The 20,729-nt window shown below is 38.6% G+C and overlaps 2 long non-coding RNA genes across 4 annotated transcripts; both read left to right on the top strand.

Moving 5' to 3' along the window:
- Window positions 1–4,601: 4,601 nt before the first annotated feature.
- On the top strand, window positions 4,602–6,190 carry LOC115686553 (uncharacterized). 3 transcript variants are annotated; one of them, XR_008818125.1, is made up of 3 exons: window positions 4,602–4,774; window positions 5,133–5,255; window positions 5,396–6,190. It is a non-coding gene; the product is annotated as an uncharacterized LOC115686553 (long non-coding RNA). The 3 variants fall into 3 exon arrangements; XR_008818124.1 differs by having other exon boundaries at window positions 5,337–6,190; XR_008818123.1 differs by having other exon boundaries at window positions 5,133–6,190.
- A 643-nt stretch (window positions 6,191–6,833) lies between these two features.
- On the top strand, window positions 6,834–7,433 carry LOC130140131 (uncharacterized). The gene is made up of 2 exons (XR_008818122.1): window positions 6,834–6,891; window positions 7,056–7,433. It is a non-coding gene; the product is annotated as an uncharacterized LOC130140131 (long non-coding RNA).
- Window positions 7,434–20,729: the final 13,296 nt, after the last annotated feature.

Raw genomic sequence — 20,729 nt, 5'->3', positions numbered from 1 at the left:
ACATGTATGGTTATATTTTTTCCGATGCGTTTATATTTAATTTAACTATGCATGTTCTGTAGAAAACCAATAAGGTCGACAGTCAGACATGTGGTGCAGGGCTTGTTGTCGCAGCTCGGGTTGGCACAGCAGAGTCGGAACAGAGCAGCGGCTGCATCGGGTTGTCATCGAGGAAGCAGCAGCAGCTCGTTAAGGACTTCCAACGATGATTATGCTTGGCGCCAATTACGACACCACCAAGGGTGCTGGTCGCAAGACAAGGACCGGCGGGAAGAGGCGGCGGACAGCCGAAAATTGGATGATATGTATACCATGCATGTTCACCCTAGGAGTATATTTGTTATATGACATAAGGCGTTAGACGAAACAAACAAGATTAACTCAATTTAAACATACATATGTGGGCGACAGCATGAGATGCTTTAGGAGGCCCAGCCCATAATATAGCCATTCTAAGCAACAGTATTTTCAATTTCTTATGATGATGAGCCAATTAGATGACTTTATCTAGGAAAGTAGCAGCATGTTCTTTTCTCTGATGATATAACGAAAGCTGAAACTTTCATCTTGAATACTTTACAAGTGAAACTGAACTCAAGCCAGTAGTTAAATGAAGCAGAATCATCCGAAGGCGTGCCCAGTCAGGGTTGGTGGAGATATGGAGAGTTCCCCGAAGGAACGGTCCCTATTAAAGCCACCAAAAGTACGATAATAAAAACGAGCCAATCCGTTCAATCAACAAATGAAGAGAGTCAATCAAAGCCAACTTAACTGGATCGAAGCTGCTGGTCATGAAGTGTGTTCAATCTAAAGAAAAGAAGTGTTCTTAAGACCGTCACCTTTGAGTTCATTTTCATCACAGAGATGATCTGATCGCATTAAAGCAAACTTCTTAATGAATATGATGTATAATTATTTGGAACAGTACGCAAGTGTCTTTGCCCAGTGGGACTTACCGCAGAGTACATGTGAATGTAAATACGTGGAATCCCTATCCCACAGTATTGGACAACGAAGTTGGTTTCTCTCAAATGTGGGTTTTGGCGGGATAAAATGAGAATATGAATACTATGAGGTGGGATGGACGGTAAATACTGGATAAAAGTTGTATTGGCATTATTTGCATTCTCAAAGTGCCCGGAGAAAAATAAAGTTCTCTCTTTTTGGTTTCAGCTAGTTAGTCTGCTAATTTCGGCAAACAAACTAGGTCATTCATATACTGGACCTTGAGTTCTCCTGTGTCTTTTATGATATTTGAGATTCTCATGCGAGTCAGGATCACATGGCTGACAATTGACATGCTTATCCTAGATGATTTTCATAAGAGTGATAACTACCAAAAAGACCGGTCGCTTCAATCTCGACTGCCTAGGATTCGTGCAAGTGGACCGCAAAATTACTCTTGGATCTCCAGTACAACCTATATCCACCTACTAACGGGAATCAATATGATGTTTATATGTCTATAACCCAGGTAACGGACATTGTCCATTTACAAAAATGGTTGGTTCTTTCGTGTTCCCCACCTAGTTTTCTCGTCATAATAGATCATATGATGCTGTTAGTTATAAGGAAATCAAAATGCGTAATTTAACTATATTTGGGTGATGCAAACGTGAATGTAATAAGTATATTTGTCTTCTTACCAGATGTCCCAAAATCTAGCTATTGGACATTGGTGGCTTCAATTGGCAAACGTCGACATAGGATATTGGCCCAAAGAAATCTTTACTTCTTTAAGCACAAGTGCTAATGAGGTAACTTGAGGTAGAGAGATAATCAACATGGAACCTAATGATCATCATACGACAGCGCAAATGGAGAGCGACCACTTTCCTCTATTAAGGATTTCGGAAATCGTCCTATTTCCACAACCTTCAATATGCTGATGCCAATTTGATGTACAGGGATGCAGATAATGCCATAAGGATGGCATCGAACCCTAAGTGCTATGATTTGTAGATCATGGGTAAGACTCCTCGATACGGGATCAATTTTCTTTTACGGTGGTCCTGGGTTTTCAGCTCAGTATTTGAAGTAGCAACTAGTGGCTAAGCCATAGAACAGACCTCCCTGGCGCATATATTATGTCCAAATAGTTTGGAAATGGTGTCCGAAAGTTAGTGTTAATCATTGTTTTTGGTAGTACGATCACATTGGTTTTGAGATGCATTGTCGTGTTGGGATGTCAGCTAATGAGCTAGCAATAATTTGAAAATCAATTGAGAGTTTCCACGAGAACCTTGGGAAGTTCATGTCTTAGTACATCTCCCTTAAGAGATGGCATATTATGTCTAGAACGTTAAGCTTGTCATTTTATTTTTCTTCCATGTTTCAGTATATGAGGGGGGTAGATTATCGACAGAGGCTTTGCAGCTTTGCCTATTTTTTGCCCCATCTTTGTGTATTAGTTTTGGCAATTTTATGTATTGTTAGCATAATTTTTTGGTTACAGGAGTTTCATTACCATTTATGAAGAAAGAAGGAATTGGAGAGTTATTTGCCCTTTGCCACCGAAGCAATTTCACTCATTACCATTACCTTGTATATTATATATATGTATATATGTATATATACTTGCCATCAATGTAACATTTTGATGGCCACTCCAAAATGAGAATTTTTTACATGTATAAAAATTGACCTATTTTTTCTCTTTATTTTCCATCTGTGGAAGGATAAGGATATATCATTGATGCATATCTCATATAGATTACCAAATCTTGAACATTTCCTTTCACGTGCACAAACCTAATCCATGCCGAAAGAAGAATTATTTTCTTCCTTGTGGAAACGGTGATCCATGGCAAGCTGTCAATGATGATTGCCGGGATTTAGGTTTGAGGTCTGCCAGGGATAAATCATTAATGCATATGTCCTTTAGATTACCAAATATTGAACATTTCCTTTCACGTGCACAAACCTGATCATACTTGCCAAAAGAAGAATCATTTTCTTCATTGTGGAAACGGTGATCCACAACAGGCTATCAATGATGATTGCTAGGATTTAGGTTTGAGGTCTACCAAGGATAAATCGTTGATGCATATCTCCTTAAGATTACCAAATCTTGAACATTTCCTTTAGCGTGCACAAACCTGATCATAATTGCCAAAAGAAGAATCATTTTCTTCCTTGTGGAAACGGTGATCCATGGCAGGCTATCAATGATGATTGCCAGGATTTAGGTTTGAGGTCTACCAAGGATAAATCATTGATGCATATCTCCTTTAGATTACCAAATCTTGAACATTTCCTTTCACGTGCAAAAACCTGATCATACTTGCCAAAAGAAGAATTATTTTCTTCCTTGGAAATGGTGATTCATGGCAGGTTATCAATGATGATTGCTAGGATTTAGGTTTTAGGTCTACTAAGGATAAATCGTTGATGCATATCTCCTTTAGATTATTAAATCTTGAACATTTCCTTTTACATGCAAAAACTTGATCATACTTGCCAAGAGAAGAATCATTTTCTTCCTTGTGAAAGTAGTGATCCATGGCAGGCTATTAATGATGATTACTAGGATTTAGGTTTGAGGTCTACCAAGGGGATATGATTTATGTGTATATAAGAAATAACATTGTCTTGTCTCATTTTCAAAAATACTCTAGTCTATTTTATAATGGCAAGGGTAAGTCCACGGATGCATCTTTTCAAATGGTTCGTTTTGATGATCAGTTTTATCAGTATGATAAGCGATGGGCGTGCTCGAGCGAGAATCCTTGTATCAAACAAAGTTACAAGATCCGATAAGCCTAAAGGAGTGGTGAAAACCATTGAGGTCATTCCTAAACTCTGCATGTTGCTATTTCACCTTTTTTTCTCTTTTAAATATGTTCTTTCTGCTAAGATCATGTATGAGAACCTGCTGCAGAGTTATGAAACTAGTGAAGTGATCGATTGTATTGACATCTTCAAGCAACCTGCTTTTGATCATCCGCTTCTCAAGAATCATACCGTACAGGTTTTTCTCCCCTCATTTTTTGACCTGTAACTTGCACTAGTATTCTGTCTTGTGCCTCCCATACAAAATTTGCAGTTAACAGTAGAAATGAATAAGTGCAGCGATGATGCTATACCTGCGCTTCCTCCGGCGACTCTTCGCCATGGCCTCCGGAGCCCTAGAGGCCGCAGAGGGGCGGCGGCTCCTCCCCCGTCGAGTGCAAGGAGGAGCTCCCCGAGAAATTAGAGGCGGAGGAGGCGGAGCAAGAGGACCGAGAGATCGCCGCTCCGGAGGAGGAGGCCGAGGCTTCCGAAGAGGAGGCTCTGCTGGTCGCCGCCGAGGCCCCGCCGGCTGCGTCGCCTCCGAGAGGCCATGCCCGTGATGTCCATATCCTGAGTTGTGGGTTCCTGCTCATCTTCTCGGCCTACGGTGCTGCTCAGAATCTCGAGAGCACCGTGAACACCGTGAGTTTTCCGAGTCGATTTCGTTGGAATTTTGGGTAAATTGAGAGAAGAAATCGACGGTCGTGAGATGAAAACCCAGAGGCAGATTTCGCACTTCTGGGTCTGAGGTTGCTTGTAGGAATGTTTTTTTGGTTCGTTTGACGTTGCGCTTTGGTTTGATGAGTTTCTTCATTTTTGTTGCCGGCGGATAATTTGGGCACGACAGGCAACGCAAGTAAAGAAGAAAGGCAGACAGGCAACGCAACAAAGACATATAGAATCTACAGTAGAGAACATTAGTGATTTGGAGGATGATCAAAGCCATCGTGTGGGGAAGTCGCTTTTACACTCAGTGAAGTGGGAGCGCATTATTTTGGATGAGGTGAGTGAATGGGAGTATCTTGCGGTGATATGAGTGCTAACATAGTTCAATGCTTTGTAACCGATATAAAGATTTCGATATGTCCATGCTGGCAACACGTGATTCGTTATTTTGTTTGGCTGGGTGAAGCCACGCATGAATGCGTTAATTTGCTCTTGGCAAGACAAACTTCTGTAAGATTAGGCCTTTCGATTGAAGGTTTGATTACTTTTAGGGAACCGTATATGCATGTTCTTTTCCACAATTTATCAAAAAAACTTCTATCCGGGATCTCTTAGTATGATTTGCTTCGTGATCTTTGAACATTCATCTGCATGTACATTTCCCACTTATGCCTATGCAATTTTATTCAATGTAGGCTCACTTTGTCAAAGATAGGCGATGTAATACTGCAAAAGCAGTTCTCGGACTGGAGTCTTCATACAGATGGGCTTTAAGTGGAACACCTCTTCAAAATCGTGTTGGGGAGCTCTACTCTCTTGTAAGTTTCTATTTTATACGAGTGGTTAATTGTTATTCACCTTCTGTAGTCAATCACATTGTCCTGCAATAAACTTTTCAGGTCCGTTTTCTTCGAATTGTGCCGTATTCATTCTACTTATGTCAAGATTGTGATTGCAGAACACTTGATTATAGGTATGTAAAGTTTCAATCACAAGATAATCGGGTTATACTTTCCCATGGGTGGTTTCTGGTATAACAGGCAATCTCAGCCTGTAGGACCGTAGTCGTTCATGTTGACACAAAATGGTTAGAGGCAACTACACGTGCAAAAAGACCGGTTTAGCGACTTGGTATACCAAATAATGTGGCAATCTTTGCATAGATATTTAAAGAAGCAGTGCATGTGGCATTCTTCGCAAGAATACTTAGCGTCTCTATGAATGGTAAAGTACAAGTTAGCTACATCCATTTAATCTTTGCTGCTCGGTATTACGGGTTTAAAGTGTCATAGCCGTGTTCTTCTAGGCAATACATCTTTATTAATTTTATCCTCAAGTGAAGGCTGCAACCTCCTAATCTCAAGTCTCAATTCAGCCTGCTGCTAAAGTGTTTGTACCTCAGGCTTCAGTTTCCATCAGTCTTCTGCCAAAACATTTGTACCTCAGGCTTCGGTCTCATCTTTCTGACACATTAAGATCTGCAGTACTGGGGCTAAGCCTTCATGATAGCTTTTTGATGTGGATGTGACTTTATACTTTCATCTGCACATTATTTTTCCTTTGTTTGAATGTGATATGCCTGTGTATAAGTTAGCGAGACTCTAGGTTAAGAGTGTGACATGATTCAGATCTCATGTTGCTACGTAGTTCTCACAGGACGTCTTGATCTTGATGCAACTATTGCTGGAATATCTCCCACCATGGTGGATGTTCCATTTAGAGAACAAGTCCATACTTGTATCTTGCCCTGTGAGATACGTGTTTAATGGCTGTTATCTCATATCATTATTCATTGAAGCATGCACAAAATTTGTTTCTGAATATATCCCTAACCTTCAAAATCTTGGTCTACAGTTGGTAGTAGATATGTGGATGCTATTGATTTGTATGTTGTATTTGACATGATTTGGTGGGTTGCACCCTCTTGGGTACCGTAGTGGAGAATGTCCCTAAATTGATGATCATCCTGCCAGGGGGAAAACTGCAAAGAAAAGAGAAATTGAAGAATCTCTTTATCTTTGATTGAGTGGCAATGACATCCAAAATGGTGAACTATCAAGCATCATGCCTGTTAAAGAATTTTTTTTTTGGGATGTTAGATTCTTCTCCTAGATGATAGAGTAGATATCGCCTTCTTGATGTAAAGACCTTGAAAGTTTGGATAGTGGGGCCATTGTGGAGCTTGTAGCTCCTATATCTAGTTTATATTGCTAATGACATCTTATTGCTTTTAAGAGTGAAGCATCAAATAGGTATAATTTAAAGAAGAGTTCTATGTGAGATATGTTTGGCAGAGTAAAGATATAGGTATACTGTGAAGAACATCACAAATACTATAGACTGAGGGTGTACACAATAGATGGATGCATCTTTTACTCAGATGATCTTTCTAATTTTTACACATCATTGTACAATGAGAGCCAATCTAACCTTGTGCGGTGTGCGTATTGATTGGTAGGTCCGTTAATCTAGGCTTCTTAATTTGCTCTTTCAGAGGATCAATTAGACTGAAAATGTGTCACCAGAAATTTCTAGCAATTGCTTTCATGGCCTAAAGATATATAAATGTTCTAAGTGCAATCCTTTTAATTTTGGATGCGAAATTTTGGCAATTGTAGGTATTTCACTTTCTTCTCTGGGCTTGTGGGACTTTGAGTATTGCATTGTATGTCAACAAGTGAATGTCACTTCTTTGGAGGAGGTGATGAAGCACTTCATGCAAACCTTATTGGAGAAAGCAGAGTGGGCGCAAGATTGGAAGTATCTTTTCATACATATCGGGGATAAGCTTTGCTTCAGCATCTTCAGTGCCAGAAGTGCAGTTGGCCCAATATGTTCCTGTCCTGGAAAGAATTGCCACCCTGAGGTTGCTTAAGCAAGTGCTTTAAAGTGCTCAAGATTATTTATTCTCTCATTATGTGTACTATAAAGAAAAATATATATGTCATTCTTGTGGAAAATGCAGATGAATGTATTTCATTTTCATATTATTATAATATTTTGATGTTATTAAGTGCTTAATCAATGTTAAATATAAATTGTAGGAATTACTTTTGCTGTTAATTAGATTTAAAATCGAAGTCGTCCCTAAACAATATTCGTCGCAGAGTTCGTCGCTAAAGAATTAATAAAAATTCGTCGCTAAATAATTAATAAAAATTCGTTGCTATTATTGACCACAAAAAATTTACGGACCCAAAAAAAAAACTTGGCAAATTAGCGATGAATTTTTTTTTTGGTCGAAATTAGCGATAAATAATTAGCGACGAATAATTTGCGATGAATTTTGTGACGAATTTTGTGACGAATAATTAGCGACGAATTTTGTGACGAATAATTTGTGATGAATTTTGCGACGAATAATTTGCGACGGAATTTTGCGACGAATAATTAGCGACGAATAATTAGTGACGAATTTTGCGACGAATAATTTGCGACGAAATTTGCGACGAATAATTAGCGACGAAAATTGATATTTTTCGTTGCTAAATTTTGCGACGCCGAATTAACGACGGAATTTTTTTCGTCGCAAATTCGTTTAGCGACGAATTTTGCCAAATTTTTTGTCGCAAAATTCGTCGCTAAAACCTCATTTTTTTGTAGTGGAATGTTGCGACGAAATTTGTGACGAAATTTGCGACGAAATTTTGCGACGAAATTTGCAACGAATTTTGCGACGAAATTTCTGACGAATTTTGCGACGAATAAAGTTCGTGGCTAATTTGCGACGAATTTTGCGATGAATAGTGTTCGTGGCTAATTTGCGACGAATTATTTGCGACCAATTTTTTTCTGTCGCAATTTTGCGACGGAAATTGAAATTTTCCGTCGCAAAATTTTGCGACGCCCTATTAGCGACGGAATTTTTTCTGTCGCTAATTTCGTCGCAAATCGAATTTGCGACGGATTTTGCCAAATTTTTCGTCGCAAAATTCGTCGCTAATCCCTTGTTTTTTTTAGTGTACGTGCACTGGACAAACATGAAGTATGTGCAAATACATCACGATATGACTTATTGGGGCATTGCTTTTGAGTTGCATTTTTGTTTATGCATTGATCCTTAAGTTTCACTTCCTTATGAGTTTGTTGTCTATTGGTCAGTATGCTATAGTAATTATGAGGGGTGGCAACTATTATGGAGCTCATGCAAAAATTAATGCATGGAAACCTATAGTAATGGAGACTGAAGCCAGTTTCTCTCAAATTTGGCTCTCAGCAGGCCCTTATGAGGATGTGAACACTGTGGAGGCCGGATGGATGGTAAAAACTTAGAATGATCCAATTGGAAGATTTTACCATGGTTGGGATTCTAAATGTATGCAAATTTAGAAGATAAGTGGCTTGTGTTTTTATTATAGGTTAATAGAGATCGGAGCAATATCAACGAGGTACAGATTTTCACATACTGGACAGTGAGTTATTAACTCTTTCGAGTGCTTTTAATTCACCAAACTTTTACAAACACAACAAACATTGACATGCTTTTCTTGGGTGGAGTTTAGAGTGATGGCTATCGCGATAAAGGTTGCTGCGATGTTGATTGCGCTGGATTCGTACATACAAATCGTCGGTTTGCTTTAGGTGCTGTGATTCAACCAATCTCTGACTATGGTGGACAGCAATATGACCTAAGTATAGACATTATGAAGGTAATGGAACAACATTTTAGGTAAATATACAATGGATATTTTTTATCCTTCTATCTTTTAACAAAAGTATTTCAGGTGCCTGATACTGGATCATGGTGGCTACACATTATGAACACCATAGAAGTAGGATACTGGCCTTGGGAAATCTTCACTTATCTAAGAGGCCACTTATCTAAGAGGCCCTGCCAATCGAATTGATTGGGGTGGAGAGGTAGCCAGCACACCACAGGGTGGTGGTCATACGTCAACGCAAATGGGGAGCGGCCATTTCCCCTCTGAAGGCTTCAGTAGGGCGTCCTATTTCCACAATCTTAAATCCGTCGACGAAGACTTAATGTATAGAGACCCGGAGAATCTCGTGAAGTATGTCAGAAGACCTGAATGCTATGACTTACAGTTAAACGTGGACCCGCCCAACTTATCTGGATTTCATTTCTATTATGGGGGCCCTAGATTTTCAGCCCAGTGTGCAAATGAGTGAACATATGATAACATGCTTTCCTTTTTCTTTTTCATACCCTAATAAAAATAGCTTTGTCAAGTGTTTTGCTGTGAGTACACCAGTGCTTTTTTTCATTCCCTAATACCAATGATTTATTCCGTCGATCAATCTCATATCACATATCAATTGTCCATTCCATTGATCAACTCATACTCAAGAATGTCACATAATCCACTTGAAGATTTGTGCAAATCAACTCTAATTTATTGTATAAAAACCTTTAAATACTTCTCATATTCTTACTAACACGTCGAGTGAGATTGTTAATCACATTATTTCAAAAAAATTTCCTCTAGCATCACGGGACAATTAACTTGTAATACACCCAAGACATGATTCATAACATCATCACATCAAAATGATTATTGTGTACATACAATTGTAGAACTAAGATAACGATCCACTTCTTTAAATTCCAACCTCAATTGTCTTCCCGAGGCAATTTCCCATTGTTGTCTCTAGCATCAGGGGTTTCCAAACTTGAACTTATCTTTAAAACAAAAATCTTAATAAAGAATTTATCATTTAAAAGATCATCACTTAATATTGAATGACCATAACTTCCTAGATAACCAAGATAAGAACTTATCTATTTTCCATTAAATTTAACGAATCTCCAATTTTCAAACATAAAGGTTCATTACTTACCCCTTCTTATATCAATGATTTTAGCACTTGCATTGCATCATAATTTCAAACAATAATACAATTGAAATTTACCATGTATATTAGTTCCACAAAGCTCTTTAACCTCTTATTTATTCCAGGTAGATAAAGGTCCTTGTTTCGACAGATGGACAAGGGCTTTCATTTATTGAAGTGTGAGTTCTTTAATAATTTCAAAACTTATAACTTGTAACTTGCAAGATTCAGGACCAAAACTTGACATGTCTATTTTCGAGGGATTCTAGGCTGATGACTATCAAGATAGTAGTTGTTACAATCTTGAATGTCCTGGGTTCGTGCAAGCTGATCGTAAAGTTGCTCTAAGACCTCCTATTAGACCTATCTCCATCTATAGTAGACAGCAACATGACATATATATATCCATAAATAAGGTAATGAAAAGTCGAGTGCCATCTTTTAGGTGACACGAAACAACTTTAGGCTGAAATGCATAGCCTATCCGTGACTGTGTCTCCATTTCCTTCTGCTTGTAGAACTTATCTATTCAAAAGAAATATGTGCACATACTTTCAGTCTTCTATCTCTTGACCAAAGGGATAATTTTAGAATCAAGACAGTTGGGACGGGTGGCTACACATTGTAGATGTTGATTTGGGATACTGGCCTGAAGAAATATTCACTTCTCCAGATGGAGGTGCTTCTGAAATACTTTGGGGTGGAGAGATAATGAATACACAACCAGATGGTCATCATACGGCAATGTAGATATGTTGACACCTAATTTTTAGCTGACATGTCGTAAAAGTAGAAAAACTTGAGAGTAGGGTTTTTGATCGCGACAAAACCCAGTTCTCATTCAAAAAGAGTCATTTAGCAATTAAAATAGCATTAGCCTCTCATTTTCTAGCTTTTTGCACTTTAATCTCAAAAAGAAAAAACGTTGATTGTTGAGTTGACTTTTGATCAAACTTTGACCAAAAAGTCAACCCAAAGTCAAAATTTGGTTTTTGCATATAAAATCCCAAAAGAGTGTCAATTTCTCTTTTGCATTATCAATTTTCAAAAAATTCAAAGTTTGACCCATTAATTGGCATTTTAGTGATTAATCACTAAAATGTTGACTTTTGGTCAATACTTTGCTCAAAAAAATTGAAAAAAATTCAAAACCCTTAAATAAATTCCTCTTTAGCTTAATTTCACTTTGGCATCATCACTTTTACAAAAATCGGTTTAGATTCAACTTTTTCCTAATTTGCGAAATTTGGTTCAAATCGACCAAAAATGAAATTATTTCATTTCTAGTCATTTTTCAGGATAGTTTCCTTCACGGCATTTGATCTTGAGGTAGTCTTTCATTCAATTTTCAAATCAATTTTAGAATTCCAAGCCAAGGGTGGAAATCACCAATTTAAGCCCTAATTAGGGGTTTCCGTCAGTTCTTCATGATTTGCACAATTAAGCCATAGATGAGCCTAATTTCTTATATGCAACTCAAATCTAAAATCAATTTTGGAAAATTCACTCGAATTTGAGTCAATTTGATCAATTAAGCTAGCTCGTGTCACGAATTTGAGTCAATTTGCGGAATTCACATGACATAGGCTAGTGGCGATTCCTAATTGTTAAAAAAAGATAAAATCAATTCTGTGTCACGCGAGGTATGGATTGAGAAAGAATCCACGTTCATGATTAATTGGCCTTATGGATGAACAAAAGATCGACGCTTTGGTAAGCCACCTTTTATAGTGTGCCATTTGGACTGTTTTATGAACATTTACCTCTAAATCTACATCATGAGGCGGCCCTTGTGGGGTAAGTTGCGACAAGATAGGAAGCAACCATTTCCTTTTGAAGGCTTCAGAAAAGCGCCGTTCTTCTACAATCTTAAGTTCATTGATACCGGTTTTAAAGAGAGAAATGCAAAGAATGTTGTGAAGTATGTGACAAGGCCTCAATGCTATGATTTACACATCGATGAGGATGAGTCTAGTCCATATGGAGTCCATTTTTACTATGGATGTCCTAGATTTTCGTCCTAGTGTCCAAAATAGCGCACGTGCTTGTGATGATACAGTGATACCAACTACCTATTGGGGCTAACAATACAACTTAGAAGGGGGTTGAATAGGTTGAGTGAAGATAATAATAAACTTTCATGAAATACCAAACCATCACGATTACTACTGATGACAGATAAAGTAATCAGGAGTGGTGCTGATAAACATATAAACATAATTGGGTGTGCTAATAATAAAGAGATAGAAGATAGCATACTGAGTTTTATACTGGTTCGACTTTATCCCCAAGTCTACATCCACTCTTAAAACTAACAACCACAATTAGGCTGAAATCCACTAGTAATTAGCATTGCAAGTTATAACCGGCTAGTGTTGTTCCCATTACACGATAGATGACACTATTAGGATACAAACACTTGCACTCACGCTCGTACATTTGACCACTTTCTATTACAACTCAATAGCACCATACAGACACATTATCAGCATCACACTGACTAACAAAAGCAAAACAAAGAATAAGACTCAAGAGCTCTAGACTTAGTTTGTTCGTTTCACTCCCTAACCTTACTACTGCTCTTGGATTGAGTATTTATAGCCTTCTAATCCTTAGATGACCATTTAACTCATCTCCATGAAGTAGCCATTGGTTCTACCGTTGCCATCAGCATAACGGCTCTCTAATGGCTCTCTCTGATAGTGGCAATTTCCCAAACCCGTCAAATTACTTCTATCAGTGTCTGTCTTCTGTTAGAATGGCCAAAACTTCTCTAATACATCTCCGGTTCTCTTGATGCAAACTCCAAGCCTTTGTAACGGCTAGTTTCATCCTGATCAACATTCTTATCAATTGAGCAAATGGCTATCACCTTTAAGGACTCGATATCTGCATTGTCCCTTACCCATATAATCAACAGTACAAATTATCAATAGTCTGTTGATGCTATCCGCTAACGAACTCATGTGGAATGACTTTCGATCAATCTTCGAACGATCCTCTTGGCTTTATCATCTTCTAAAGACTTCTAAGGACTTCAGCATCCTCGTTGATTCCTCGTCTTCATTGTGAGTCAGCATCCAAAGACCTTCAAAGACACTAGCATCGTTGGTGATTCCTCGTCTTCATTGAACTCACTGGATCATCGGTATTGTCACTATCTTCCACCTCATATGAAGAGAACTACTCCAGCCAACAATCTGCTATCCTAATACTGATTTGCCTTCTTCTAGTTCTAGTCCTTCCAAGCATATTAGTAATCATGATTCTACCAAGCTGTCCACCTTTAAAAGTGCGGTCCTTCCAAGCTTCAATGAATATCATAGTTCTCGGCTTGTTCACCATCACAAGGTACATCCAACTATTCACCTTATCTTGGTCCTTCCAAGTCATCACAAACATTCTCGTTCTTCTCGACTTGTTCTCCCTTGATCAAGGTCCTTCTAACTTGTTCACCTATGTAGAGATCCTTTCAGCTTGTAAACATCTCCACATCCAATACCTTATTCACATTAGACATCGACAGTGATCCTTCCATATCGGTTGAGCATTCCCGATTGTGGCAAAGTAATCAGCATCACACTTAATACTATTTATGACATCATCTGCATTGTGGCTAGTGTATATATCATCTGGTATTACTTGACCAACACACACATTTATAGCCTTTGATTGTTTTTATCATCTTCAAAACATCATAGGGGATTTACCCAACAATCTCCCTCTTTTTTATGATGACAAAACAATATTTTGAATATGTAGATATCTTAACACGCAACAAGGGATATTGAATTTGAGTGTGTGAAAAGTAAAACAAATATGCTTCGCATAGAAAGCATACAATGCAATCTCAAAATATCAAAATATTCAATGAATATAATAAGGAGATAAAAATAGATATATTATGAGCAAAGAATATGAATTAACAACAGCTCGTGCTTTTACACACGTAACTAAATCACATGAGTTTCAAATAAGAATGAACAATCATCATGTGAACTCATACTCCAAACACATATGCATATTCATTAAATATCTTCCCCTTTTTGTCATAATAAAAAAGGAGCTAATAATGCATATGCAATTCAACTCATTTTCTCACAATCTAACCTCTTCTCATAGTCGACATAATCTGGCAAAGGGAAAAAGAATGTGCAATGAATCTGTCTTCAATGGATCAAACATCATATGCATCAACAAATATATATATCAAGGAACATAGATGCATAAAATCATTCCAACTTTCTTTCCCTTTTCATCATAATGAAAACATGATATTGCATAGGGAATATTGAGTTCGTTAATTATTCTCTGGTCATTCTGCTAGGTAGGATTTGACAATGATCCTTCTGCAAGTTCACCTATGAAAACCTTGTTACAACTTCATCTTCCTCTATATGATTAGCTTCAATGGACTTCTCGCAATGTCATTGGCGGCGAACCGCCATGTCACCGTGATCCGAACACTTTACTGGACCAGCCAATTGGTAGGAGTGACAAGCGATGTGTACAAAGGGTAGGGACATTGTCAACTCGAGCTGATGACTTGCACTTACCAGGACTTCCTTGTTGAAGACCAACAATTGCAATGATCTATCTCCATCATGATGAAATTTCAAAAAACACCCAAGCCTATTGGCCAAGGAGACTTGTTGAATACATCAGAGTAGTGCAAGTGTGACCCTCAACATCTGAGGGCATCATAGACCTATTATTGCCTCAAACTTCCTTGGCATAAATGGCCATAGTCCCCCTAAGAAGCTAGTTGTGGAGATGTACATCTACATATCTGGTTAACAGGCTGAGGTCTCGTTTGTTATCGGAATTAACTAAAGAAATCGCTCCACCAACTAAGAACGGCCATGTACCACTACCTATAGAATCAAGAAAGAGCTCTTAGTTTGCCAATCCTTACTATGTTTGGACTTAGTAAGTTTCCGTCTGGTTAGTCAAATTAAGCTATAGGCTCCATTCCTAGTGGTCCCTTCTATCAATTTCTTTAAGTTTCATCCTTGTGACCATACTCCCTCCAGAATCTAAAAACTTTGATTTCTCATAAGGTGACTGCAGAGTGCTAAAAGCAACATCCATCGATCCCTAGTCGATATCATTTATAGTTGAGACTTAGATGATATTTGATCATCTTTGAGCCCTCAACTTTTCTTCTCATGTCGAGATATCATCCATACCACCCCATCCATTGGAGACGACATCTTTTGGGTCTATAAAGAAACTCGGAGGAGGGATGTACTTTACGTAAAAGTCGTACTCCCCACTCGGTTGGCCCAAGGTGTCAACTACCTCTTTGCGTTCACGAGCGATTTTTATAAATTCATGATTCCAATGGGTTCTTCTAACATCCGGCTTGGAATCAATATCGGAAATAATCTCTTCATCTTTTTCAACGGGTGGAGGTTCAACCAATTCGGGTGTGAAATAATCATCCACAATCTCTAGGGCTTCCATTTCTTCGGCTACAACCTTAACGGGTTCATCTTCAACTTTGTTTTCCTCAAACTCACAAAGAAAGTGTTCGGAAGATACATCTATCATGGCGGATATCATCATGGCATCTGGTTCTTCTCCCATGTCTCGGACTATCCCCATGTCAATCAACTTGGAAATGCATATCAACTTTTCTTCTTTTAAGATGTCACCTCCTTTTCCATAATGACCAGCTAGCATCAAGATCTCATTCAACCTTGGTACATCCACCATAAATGTATGCTTATCCTCATTTGTCCCAACCACGTTCGCACCTTCGGTATGATTAGGCAAGGGATTTTGTTGCACAATTGGCTCGGGATCCTTAAAAGACAAGATTCATTTGTCGATCAAACTTTAAACTTTAATCTTTAACATCAAACAATTGTTGGTACTATGGCCTTTCTCACCCATATGATATTCACAAGATTTCGTGACATTAAAACCGACGAACTTCGAAGGATTGTCTTTTGGAACTTCTTTTGCAACCATTCTTCGTTCGAGGAGCATGGGTAGAAGCTTCGATAATGATCTTGGCAACAGAGAGAATTGCCTCTATGGTGCTTTCCTTTCCGTTCAAAACTTCGGGATGAACCTTTAGATAGTACAATTGGCTTTTGCAAGGGGCACCAATTATGGTTTTGAGATAGGAGGGTTTTGAATGAATGCTACTTCGACAGCAGATTCTTTATCTTTCTTGTTTGGAAACTTTCTAGCACCACCTTGAGATACTCTTCCATCATGAATCGTCCATTCTACTCTCTCTCCAACCTCCATAAGGTGTGAGAATGTCAAGCAACTATTATTAAGAGGTTTTGGAAGTATTCAGCAAGTAATATCTTTATAAACAATTAAATGGTCTCTTTCTCGCTCAACGGCGGCTTTAGTGGAGATGCCATGGCTCTCCATCCTTCAACAAAGGCCTTAAATGACTCACTCCTCTTTTTCTCCACTCGCACCGAGTCTTCTCTAGTGGGAACGATCTCGGAGTTGAACCTATATTGTTGCCAGAATTCATCGACAAGATCTTCCTATCCATGAATTTTCTCTAAATCAAGCTTGATGAACCAAGACAAGGCGGGTCCAACCAAGCTATCTTGAAAGGTGTTGATAAGAAGCGGAACATTATCCGAGTATTGGGCCATCTTTTCCAAGTAGTACCTCAAATGAGTCTTGGGACAACCAGTGCCGTGATATTTCCTCACAAACTCCGGTTCTTTGTAAGATTTAGAAACCTTCACTTTGGTGTACGGAGACAACTTGTCTACACCTTGCATTTGGTAGCTTTGCAGCATGCATAGGCGTTCCTCGATCTTTGCCAATCGTCTGGCACTTTCTTTATCTTTGGGCATTATAATATTCTCCCTCAAAATGGTTTCAAGATCGATCACGATAGGTGTGACCATAGGGACATCTCCGGCTATTCCCTTATTAGTGTGATCATTAACTTGTGAATCGAGAGGGCACGGTAGGCACGTCGGCAACTTTCATTTTCACTAGCATGGCAGCTATTTGGGCAAGTTGATTCTCGACATTAGTGAGTTGAGTATTAGTATCCTCTTGATACATTCTAGCTTGAGAACGGGTCTTTACACGTGATCTATCTCGTTCCGTTTTTTACTACCTTGTTTAATAAAAAACGAAAAAAGAAATCAAGTTAATGTATGAAAGATGAAATGAAAAGAAAATATAAAACCCTTCAATTTTATATTTTCTTTCAATGAAATGGAGATAAGGAATATCCTTATGATCCCAATATCATACAAATGATTTCTTAAAAAATTTCATTGTAAGAAATTATACAATTGAAGGGGAAACACATGATGATTAACCAAGATGCCCTAAGTATATTCCATCGGAATCTTGGAAAAACACACAAAAGAGAAATTTCCCTAATTACAACAAAATTTATGAAATAAAATCCCTATACATGAATCTAAAAACAAAAGGAGAATCCTATTACATCATCACTAAGAATGCATAAAAGGAAACTTAATACATCAAGTCTAATAAATTGAAATTACATGAAAAAAAAGGGAATTCCCGATAGAACATAGACAATTTACAAATGGATCTTCTCAAGGCATCAAGTGGATTCATTTCTTTTCTTGGGCCAAACGTGCCACCTCGACTAATGCTTCATCCCTTTCCCTAAGAGCTCGTGCGGCTATGACTTGTTCTTGAGTCGGCTTCTCAGGGACATTTGGGAGATTCACTTTGAGCTCGGGCTCGACACAACATCGGGTGTAATCCAATGATGCATGGTCTATTTGCATTTCTCCTTCTAACTCCAACTCGTTGGTCATGAGGATAGGCTTCGGGAGGCAAACATACCACATGTCAATGATGGCTTTGGCCATGTTCTTCAAAGTACCTTTTTGTCTTTTTTGAACCTATTGAGTGACACAAAGGTTTCACCTAAGATCATGTTGCAAAATCTTTTGAACATGCACACTTGGTTGACAATGTCGATTACCAAGGGATCCATAGTTTTTTTCGTGTATTGAAAGACTACAAAACCAAAGAATGCTAAGAGAAAGACTCGAGAGATTTGATTACCGGCTTCTTTTGGCAAACCTAAAAAATGTTGTTCTAAGAACGTGAAAGGTAGTGCATTGGAATATCCTCGAAGAACAGCCTTGATTTGGGAACTATCAACCCCTAAGAATTAACTCAAGAGAGATATGGGATCCACATCTATCAGAGGACTAACTAGACCAAGAGAACTGACTCTTCCAATGGCAATATCATACTCCTCAATTGTAGGAGTTAATTCGTTTCGACCAAAGACAAAGGTCGATGTCGTTGGGTTCCAAAAATGTGGCAATGCCTTGATCATGGCGTTGTGAGGCTCCACATACAAAAGCGAGGCAAGGTATCCAATCCTTTTTTCCATGTACTCCTTGTGCTTCGGCTCGAGGCTTTCCTATAGGTCCATGATAGCTCTCGGTACGGGGATGATTTGGATCTCCGACATATCCATTTGACTCAACCTAATTAGGGCACCACTATTAATCACCATATATTTATAAAAAGAACAAAACGTGGAATTCAAATGACACAAAAGAAAGTGTAGTAAGGAAATATCGGGACGATACATGCAAACCTTACCAAAAGGGAATGGCAATTACAAAGACACATCGCATGAGGACATGTGAGGTTTGACGCCTAAAGGTTGGGATGCTAAAGGCTTAAGGCTCCCACCTTGAATCGATAAGAAGAGTTTAGCCCCGCTACTAACGTCGGTTGGTGCACTTCTTACTAATCAAGATGAGCATGATTGAGGAATGGATTACCACAAGTTTTGCTCAAGCGGATTCCATTCTCAATACCTCCTAATGATTTACCTAATGTGATATGGGGTTTTAGACCGCGGGTTGGGTGTGCATTGCGTCGTGCTAAAGCGGGTAAACATGCTTTTAAATTTAAATCAAAACACCGCTTCATTATAATTACATACATTCAACCATACACCCGAACGCCACCTACAAAACAAAGGGTTTGTACATACTCCACCCCTTATGTCTCCCACCTAACAAACCATTTAAAATATGGTTAATGGACTTATCTCATTTTCCATGCGACTTTGACATGCAATCGATCTACAAAAGGTAAACAAGTTAAATAACAACCAACGAGTTCATTACGGCTTTAATCCACTTGGGTTTGTAACCTAGTCCCTAGCAGAGTCGCCAAGTCTATCGCGACCTACCCCTCAAGGGCCGCCTCAGGGCACGTGTTTAGAGGTAATTGTTTGTGAAACAGTTTGAATGGCACATCCCAAAAGATGGCTCAAAAAACGTCATTCTTTTGTTCATCCATAAGGTCCATTAATCACGAACGTGGACTCTCTCTCAGGCCATACCTCGTGTCACACGAGATCAATTTTATGTTTTTATCAATTGGGAGTCGCCACTAGCCTTTGTCGGGATCGGCTAAAATATCCAATTGAAACACAGGAATTTCGTTTCGATTTCTACGGAACCAGAGATGTCTAGGTTCAGGGACTAGATTAAATTAATGTTTCCACTAACGCCCTTTTGGTATCACTAAACTTAATTTGGTTGTTATCTAAATGGCCAACATTTGTTTTTATTGTTTTCATGTCAAAGTCTTAATCCACTAAATGATCAAGCATCTTGTTTTTGTGTTTTTCCATTTAGAATTCTAAACTAATCCTATCTTGGTCTAGAAAAGAAATTAACAAACAAGTGTATTGGAAAGACAAAGCGTAAAGTAAACACTCAATGAAATTGAAAGGCGAACTAATCTAAGAACAAGGAATGAAAATCCGCAACTCATTGGGTGTTATTACAAATTCAAACTAAAAACCCGAGATATGGTTGTGTATGGGGAACAAAAATGAGACCGGAATGGACATTGGTCTTTTAGCTTCTCATCTTCATGGTTCTTGGCCGCTTCCTCCATGAATCGCCTCGTAGGTGTTGGTTTTACATTCGAAGTGTACATTTCGAACAAGTAACATGCAAGCATACAATCAAAGCAAGGCAACGAAGTCCAATCATCAAAGCATTGAATTGGCCTCGTGATCCACCTTTGTGTAGCATCCCAAAATTTCTGTCTGCTTGTTTCACAAATATAAGTGAGTAAATACAGTGGAAATTTGGACGTTCGTCAATGGGATCGGAGAAATGTTGACTTTGGAGACTTGGTCACCACCACGACATTATCGTATTGTTTCCATATGCATCATTTGATGATCACCATTATAATTATTTTTGTGCGAACCATCCGACGACTGCTTATCTTTTCAATTCCTAACACCATATTGCCGGCTTCGCAACTTACCTTATCATTCTTTTATTTACATGCAAACCCGAATCTCGGTTCTATTTTCCTCCACCACCATTACCGTAGCCGCCTGGCTGCTGCTTTTCCTATTGTTTTCTTTTTCCTCTTCGGTTTCTTCTTTTTCCAGCTTCTTTTTCTTCTTCTCCATTTTCCTTCTTTTCCGTTTGTTTCTTTTCTTCCGTTCCCCGCCACTTGGCGAGGAT

Source organism: Syzygium oleosum, unplaced genomic scaffold, assembly GCF_021117445.2.
Source record: "Syzygium oleosum isolate NSW1041296 unplaced genomic scaffold, Sole_v2.1 Sole_v2.16, whole genome shotgun sequence".
Taxonomy (NCBI): Eukaryota; Viridiplantae; Streptophyta; class Magnoliopsida; order Myrtales; family Myrtaceae; genus Syzygium; species Syzygium oleosum.
This window is presented reverse-complemented; position numbering and strand designations above follow the sequence as displayed.